The sequence below is a fragment of the Gekko japonicus genome, unplaced genomic scaffold (genome assembly GCF_001447785.1).
Source record: "Gekko japonicus isolate JY-2015 unplaced genomic scaffold, Gekko_japonicus_V1.1 scaffold270, whole genome shotgun sequence".
NCBI lineage: Eukaryota > Metazoa > Chordata > Lepidosauria > Squamata > Gekkonidae > Gekko > Gekko japonicus.
This window is the reverse complement of record NW_015170282.1, coordinates 1,357,400-1,366,278: the sequence shown is the minus strand read 5'-3', so window position 1 is coordinate 1,366,278 and position 8,879 is coordinate 1,357,400.

Sequence of the window (8,879 nt, the reverse complement as noted above, 5' to 3'; positions counted from 1 at the left end):
CTCCAGTGACTCCTGTTCCATGCCCAGAAGATGAAGAAAAACCTCCAGGATCCCTGGCCAAACTGGCCTGGAGAAAAATTGCTTCCTGACCCCAAGTGGCAATCAGCATTTCCCAGGGCATGCAAGGAAGGGCCACTCCATGAACTAAGCTCTGATGCAACCTTTCCTGCCTTCCCTTCTCGTGATCTGCCTAAGTGCACAGAATCAGCATTGCTGTCCAATCGTGGCCATCTAGCCTCTGTTTGAAAACCTCCAAAGAAGGAGGCTGAAAATCTTTTTGTGTTGCTTGGCATTCCCTTATTATGACTTTAATTGTCACATATATTCTTTTTATAAATAAGTTTTAATGTTTTCTAACTTTTCATCACACTGATGGCTGTAACTGGGATGAAAGGCAGCGTAGAAATGTTCTTAAATAAATAAATGACTCTGTTTCTTTAAACACAGTCAAGGGTTCCAAAATGTTAGGCAGGGTAACAGCAAGTTGGCCATTGGCTGTTGTATCTACTGATGCTTAGAGCGCTATATGCATGGCTTGCATTTACAGTATATTTTGCTTATAATCCTGTTGACCTAATTTATCCTTCAGCACACCCCATGTGCATCTACAGACATGCACCCACCAATGCTCCCTTGAAGCTGTGGAGTCTTGTGAGTAAAAATTCTACTTTGTGAGCTACTGGTATTAGACTTGTGACCAAGCAATTTGGCTACTGCATACGTTACTTTGCTCTGGAGCCATCCTTCCTGAGCTAAGACAAAACTCTGTGAGCCGGAGGCTAAAAAACTGTGAGCTAGCTCACACTAACTCAGCTTAGAGGGAATACTGGCACCCACATACTTCTCGGTCTGCTTCATGCCCCTGATTGAGGTGTGCTTTTACAAGAAAAGAAAAGAAAAAACACTTGTGCCAAATACTCCTCAGGCAGAAGCACAAAAAGTGTCTCATCCCATAATTGTAACAACCAACTTGCAAGCAGTATTCCCTCTAAGCTGAGTTAGTGTGAGCTAGCTCACAGTTTTTTAGCCTCCGGCTCACACATTTTTGTCTTAGCTCAGGAAGGATGGCTCCAGAGCAAACTAATTTATGCGGTAGCCAAATCGCTCGCTCACACGTTTAAATGCCAGTAGCTCACAAAGTAGGATTTCTGCTCACAAGAATCCACAGCTTAGAGGCACAGCAAGCAGTGTTCCCTCTAAACTGAGTTAGTATGAGCTAGCTCACGGTTTATTAGCCTCTAGCTAATAATAAATCCAATGGCTCACTCACAACTTTAATGCCAGTAGCTCACAAAGTAGAATTATTGCTCACAAGACTCCACAGCTTAGAGGGAACATTGCTTGCAGTTGCAAGCCCAGTCACTGCACTCCTCGTTTGCTAGTGGAGGCTTTCTCAGAGGACTCTAAGGCACACCCCCACTTCACGAGCCTCCATCCCCTGTGCCCCCCCCCATTCATGAAGCAAGGAAAGGGGACTGGTTGCAACACCAGCAGCTGTTTCAGCAAAACGTCACACAGCAAGATGGTAGGGCAGATGTTGCCTCTGTTTTTGACTACCGTTGGGTGATTCTCAACATGGTTCCTGGGGATACCCCAGTGCCTCTCAGTGTATTTCCTGGTGCTCACTTCCTTTCCCCACAAAGGTACATAGGCGCGCACACACACGTACAGAAAGCTACCATATACTGCATCAAACCATTGGTCCATTAAGATCAGAATTGTCTTTTCAGAATGGCAATGGCCAGTTTGGTGTAGTGATTAGAAGCGCAGGCTCTAATATGGGAGAACCAGGTTTGATTCCCCACTCCTCCACTTGCAGCTGCTGGGTGACCTTGGGTCAGTCACAGTCCTCTCAGAGCTGTTCTTGAAAGAGCAGTTTTCTCAGAGCTCTCTCAGCCCCACCTACTTCACAGGGTGTCTGTTGTGGGGAGGGGGAGGGAAAAGAGTTTGTAAGCCACTCTGGGACTCCAAGTGAAGGGTGGGGTATAAATCCAATCTCTTCTCTTCTTCTTCTTTTCAGACTGGTCTTAGTGTTAAATAGTGGGTTTAACACGGCAGAGGTGAAGGCAGAGTGATTTCAACAAGCAGCAGTTTATTGCATCTCCACAGGAATGCTTTACATGGGGCAACTGCCCTAACTATATACACCTAAGCCCCTCCCAGCCCCCATGCGATTGGTGAGTTCAAATGGCCTCCAGGCTCCAGATTGGCTGGCTGCCCTCAGGGGCCAATCCACAGGCAGGTTCCAAGGTCCTGCCTGCCTTTGTTCTGGGGCTTCAAGCTCCAACTAGGTGGCCTGCCCAGACAAGCCTCCCCACTCTCCATCTAGGTGGCCTGCCAGACAAGTCCAGGCATGCCTCCTTATGCTGGCTACTAGCACCCGCAGCAGTTAACAGTTAAACCTGAGTGGAAGATTGCACTGCACGTGTCCAGACATAACACTTAGGTCATTCAGAGCACTGCCTGATGCTTTTAATTGAAGGTGCTGGGGACTGAACCTGGGACGTTCTGCATGCCGCACAGATGCTCCGCCACAGAGCCATGTGCCCCTCCCTCCTACAAAGCATCTCTTTGTCAAACTCGGGCCTCGTTTGCCATATGTTTCTTAACTGCCTGCCTTTTGGTATCTGTAAGCTCACTGCCTTGTTTCACTCTGGCTGGGAATTGGGGGGGGGTGAGTGTGGGTGTGGAGCCGCTTTGCTGAGAGTCATGCTGGCTTGTAACTGCGTCCATGCGGGGCCTCCCCTTGGTGGGAAGTATGCGTGCTTGACCTTGAGTACCAGACACTGGTACCAGACACTGCTAGATAATGTAACCGTAGATCTGCAGGTGTTGTGAGAGGGCTGATGGTGTACCATAGATTTTGGTGGGCTGGATGTATGGGTGTGATTGGTCTGGTCACTGGGAGGGGGAATTGTTTGAATTACGTATAATTGGAGAACTGGCACCAAGGGAGTCAATTCTGACACAGACTCCTCTATGCCTGAAACCTCTTTACCTCTCAATAAACAAATCACTGCCAGGAGAGTGTTGTCGGGAGTGAGTTCCTTCATGACCTGACACTTTCCCCCAGTCCTGGCTCTCTGCCTCCTCGGAACAGGAGGTACTTCAGAAGAGCCCAGGAGGCATCGCCTTTGCCTCTGCAGGGATAATCAATCAATCAAATCAAATCACCGAGGGCTGTAGCCAGGATTTTTTTTACTTCAGGGGGCATTTAAATAAGTTGGGGGTGACCCACACACACACACCCCAAGGCTGTGTCAGGAGGAGGAGGAGGAGATTGGATTTATACCCCGCCCTTCACTTGGAGTCTCAGAGCGGCTTACAAACTCCTTTCCCTTCCCCTCCCCACAACAGACACCCTGTGAGATAGGTGGGGAGAACTCTGACACAAACTGCTCTTTTTCAAGGACAGCTGTGCCAGAGCTTGTGACTGACCCAAGGTCACATCAGCAGGTGCCAGTGGAGGAGTGGGGAATCAAACCTGGTTCTCCCAGATTAGAGTCCGCACACTTAACCACTACACCAAACAGGTCTTGAAGGAGCGATGAGAGAGTAAAAGTTTTTAAAAAGCAACGAGAGAGAGAGAGAGGCAAGGGCACCGGCAGGCATGGCAGGGCGATGGCTCAGTGTGGCAAGGCTGTGGCACGTGTGAAAAATAAAATAAAATACACCAGCTGGGTGGGAGTCGGGAGGCCCTGGGCAGTAAGTCAGGGGGGCCTGGCCCCGAGATGCCCCACTGTAGCTATGGACCGGGGAGCGCCCCTGTGGAAACAGCTACCTCCACCATAGCTTGGAAGATTAGTTTGGAACCCCCCAATATTCTGTGACGGGCTCCCAGCCCCAATTGCCCTGACCTGGACGGCCCAGTCTAGCCCAATCTTGTCAGATCTTCGAAGCTAAGCAGGGTCGGCCCTGGTCAATATTTGGATGGGAGACCACCAAGGAAGTCCAGGGTCGCCATGCAGGGGCAGGTCACAGCAAACCACCCCGAAAGCCCTACAGGGTCGACATGAGTCAGCTGCGACTTGATGGCACTTTACACACACACCGTGGCAACCATTACCAGGTTAGCTGTGCTCCCGGGGGCACTACCTGTTCTCAACATTTCAGAAGTACCCACAAGGTTGGGGAGCCCTGCTTTAGAAGCTTGGCATGGGGGGGGGGATGATGATGGCGGTAAGGGGTTGATCTCCAGTCAAGAATAGCTCTTGTTCTGCCAGTGCAAATATTTATTTATTTTAGAAGAAGAAGAGAAGAGATTGGATTGGATTTATACCCCGCCCTTCACTCAAGAATCTCAGAGCGGCTTACAAACGCCTTCCCCTCCCCACCACAGACACTCTGTGAGGTAGGTGGGGCTGAGAGAGCTCTGACAGAAACTGCTCTTTTTTCGAGAACAGCTGTTTCTTTCAAGGACAGCTCTGACAGAGGGCTCTTTTTGTACCAGGAACTCCTTTGCATAGTAGGCGACCTAATGTAGCCGACCTAATGTAGCCAGTCCTCCAAGAGCTTGCAATAGCCCCTGTAAGAAGAGCTCTGTAAGCTCTTGGAGGATTGGCTACATTAGGGGTGTGTCACTGTCGTGCTCAGGGTTGCCCCCGGGGCCTGTAAATCCAGTCGCCGTGTTGGGGAAATCTTCAAGAAGGAAGCAAGCGCCTCAGAATTGAAAGGGCTGGGTGTCACGTCACACTCCAGACACCTTTCTCAGGACAATCGCTTTTTTCCACTCTCTCTCTGGCTTGTCCGAGCGCTTGTCTCTGAACTCCTCTCCGGCACTCTTCCACTTCCTCTCTTTTATACCTCCTCCCCTCCCTTAGAGACACACCCCTCTAGCTATTACAGAGCTCATAGCCCCTACCAGCTGCCCATCACCGTGTTTCCCCAATCCCTTGGTGCTTCCCCTTTTTGTCCCGCCTCTCTTTAAATCCCCGTGTCTCTAGCCTGGAGCTGTGCGTGCAGGGGAGTGTCTACTTCCGTCCCGGACCAAGGGACCTTCTCTCGCTGCCTCTTCCATTCTGGGGGTAAGGCTGGGACCCTCCAACTGCCTCTCTCTCTCTCGACCGGGCCCGCCCCCCCTTATGTGGTGGCTGAGGAGCGTTGTCCGTGCCGGACCGTTCCTCCAGTCTTGTCCCTTCCGGGTTCCTCCAGCGTTTTGGCTGCCGCTGAGGGAGGGGGTTGGAGACTCGTGCTTCTCTGGAACGGCCTCCCATGGCTTGTCTGGCACCTAATATGCAAAGGAGTTCCTGCTACAAAAAGAGCCCTGGCAGAACTATGGCTTGCCCAAGGTCATCCAGCAGCTGCGAGTGGAGGAGTGGGGAATCAAACCTGGTTCTCCCAGATTACAGTCCGCGCACTTAACCACTACACCAAAATTTATGAATCGCCCACCCTGCAAGCAGGCTCTACAACCTTAAACACAGTTTAAAATACAATCAGCATAAAATTGTCACAATGCACCAATAAATTAACCAGTCCAGATGGCGATATAAACCCCTTTTGCCGGCTGCAGTGCTGTCTGTGCAGCAGGGCAGAGAAGGGGATGTGGGGGTCACAGGCAAAGAAAGAGGGTGCCAGGCTTAACCATAATTGCCCTCAACTAAAAGCCCGGCGGAACGTCTCTGCCTGACAGGCCCCGCGAAATTGCATCAGATCCCGCAAACACCATTTCTTTTTGGCAGCGACTGCGCTTGCGCTCAAGGAACGGAGCTTAGAACCCTTGTGTTTTATTCATGTTGTTTTGACCGGGCCAAGCAGTTGGCTCGCGTCACAAACATTACTCATTTAAAATGGTCTGCATGAATGTTACAGGGGAAAGAGAAGCTCTACAGGGTTTCCTCACCCTGACTCACTGTTGCGGTATGCTGCAGGGCCAACATTTTCAGAGTGCTCTTTCGACATTAATATTGGTTTACTATGCTGCCAAATGAAGGCTGGACGTATGTCCCGGCACTGCTAAATCTTGTTCTGGAGAGCTTGCTCATTGTGCCAAGCGGCAGCAAATGGAGGGTAGCATTTTCCTCTTGTGCGGTACACTGAAATGGGACTGGCCGAAGAATGGTTTTTTTCAGTCCTGTAATTGAGTAACCAGAAATGTTGCAGTCTGAAATGGAAGGAGGCGTTTGGCTAATGTCCTGTGTTGGCAGCTCGGCCAGGAAGCAGGTTCCCTGCTGTGTTTTTACTTGTGTCTCCCCCTGGAATGGCTAATTTACCTTGCGTCAGTCGCTGGGCCATGCAGGTTTTTAAAAATGAATTGGTCTGGATGGGAGGTAAAGGGCTGCTGAGATGACTCCGTGTACTGCTGGGAAGGACCACCCCACACACATATTGCAAGAAGGGCGAAAGGCATTTAAAATCCCTCTAAGGATCTCTCTCACCTCCTGCCCCCCCCCAAAAAAAAAGCTTGCTTCAAGCAGCACTACATACATATTTCATAGACAGGAGTTCTGCTGCCTTAAACACTTGCTGTTTAGTAGGCTGAAAGCAGATGTGGTTCTAGGGCAGCGGCCATGATGGAGGGGGCGGGCGTCTTTCCTCTAAGCTAGCAGCAGAGGAGAAAACCTGCTTTGGTTCCTCGGCCATTTCAAAGCCTTGTTCGTCTCCTTCATCAGGGAGACCTATTTGTTCACTTTTGAATGTGGCGTAGCCATGTTCGTGAGCGGGTTTTTATAGTTTTGTCTTCAAGGGAAAAAAGAAATTGTGTCATTAACTGCCCCTGTTCCCCCCCAATTTAATCCCCCTCCCAAAAAAACAATATGTCAGGTTGCTTCTTCATGGCGATAACTCCCTCTTCTGCAGTCACTGCTGCAGCAAATGCAGAGAGCGCTCCCAGTAGCAACGCAACATCCACAGGGGAAGATCCCAGATATTTTCCTTGGTCACCCCCTCGTGGCCATGTTTCCCCCTCCCCCATGCCTCCAGAGCATATTTTCCCAGCTTTTTATTAAAAAAAAACAAAAAAGTATTCCGCAAAAGTCAGAGATCTTGCTATTAAACAATTGGTCAGAGGTTCCCATCCCAACACATTCGAAAGAGTTAATTACAATTCTTTTTACCGCAGCAAAAGCATCTATAGCATAATGTTGGAAAAGCAAGAAATCAATTTCGATAAATTTATGGTATTCCAAAATATGGGAACACATCCTTATGGATAAAATTTCAGAAAGACTAACAGAAGACTATACAAGATCCCTGGCTTTTTATGGCAGATGGCGACCAATTTTGGAAAATCTAGAAAGTATATTGGAAAAAATAACTACTGCACAAAAATCGCAATATTATGCTTTTATCAGTAAAGAATGGGCATTGTAAAAACTGATAAGAAGACATAATATCATGACTACAACCAACTGAATTGTTTTAATAAAATAAATGTATGGGACATTACCGTGAACAGTACGTATGGTTTGTAACTGTTTATAATTTTGGTTTATTGTTGAATGTATTTGTTAAATTTTGTTATTATAAAATCAATTAAAAAAAACCAAAAACAGGCAGTTCTTACATCCCTATATATCCACCTTGAGTCTCAGTGAGGAAGCTGGATTATAAATAAATACATAAACACCCATTGCTTCTTATGTTGATATCAATATACAACTGCTGACTGTTTTTTAAAAACCTGGCAAAAAGCCCTCTGGCAAAAAAACTGGCAAAAAGGCACAGAGGGGAAATGGTGATGAGTGCAAAACGGTACCAACACGGGCATACGGTTCGAAAATGTGCGCCTTCCTATCTGCACGGCATGCAAACCTGTCTGGATTGCAATCTTTTGGGAAGATTGTACCAAAGCAGATTTGGGAAACCCTGGAAGAAAGGAAGAAGTGCTGGGATGTGGGTAAGATGATAGCATTGCCAACCTCCAGGTGGCACCTGGAGACATCCTGCTATTACAATTGCTCTCCCAATGACCGAGAGCAGTTCCCCTGGAGAAAAATGGCTGCTTTGGAGGGTGGACTCTATGGCATTATACCCGGCTGAGGTTCCTCTCCTCCTCAAACCCCACCCTCACGAGGCTCCACCCCCCAAATCTCCAGATATTTCCCAACTAGGATTGCCAGGTCTTACCTGGTTACTGGCAGGGGGCTCCAGCCTGAGTTCCTGGATCTTCTGGCATGCACACAAAGTGTGCACACCACCATGATGTCACCCGGAAGTGATGCCATCGCGCCGGGCACGTTGTGCAGGGGACACTCTAGCATTTGTGCAAAACCTCTATGGTCACCATAAAGATTTTAGCCAAATCCTAGAGTGTCCCCCATGCGATGTGCCTTGCGTGATGACATCACTTCCAGGTGACATCATCACACTGGACATGTCAGACGCAGCAGGGCTCTTTGGAGGCATGGTTCCCTTGCTGGCCAGCTGGCTGACGGCGGACTGGGTCCCAAAAGCAGTGGAACCCGCACCCCCATCAGGGGGATAGCGACCCTATTCCCAACCCTGAGCTGGCAACCCTACAAAATGGGGATAATGGATGGATGCACCCAGGGGTCATTTCGTAGAAAAAGAGGTGCAGGAGCTCATTAGCATAACTTATTTGCATATGCCACACCCCCTGACCTCACCGGAAGTGTGTCAGAAGGCAACACCCACCGCTCAGGCTCCACTAGACTGTTTTGGATTGCTAGCTATTGAGGGGGTGGGGAACTGTGCAGATCTGTCCTCACAGAGGAGGGAGAGCTTGTGCCTGAATAAAACTTGATCTTAAAGGTGCCACTGGACTGTTTTGGACCAGGGGGCCGGGAGGGGGGGCTCTGCAGCTTACCTGGCTGCTGCTTGTTCTGACTGAGGGCTGCTGGGAGCAGGGGGTGGGGCTTGTTGCATGTGCCCGCCCCCTGGGCTCTTTACTGCCGGAGCTCCACTCCTGTGCGCTCCTG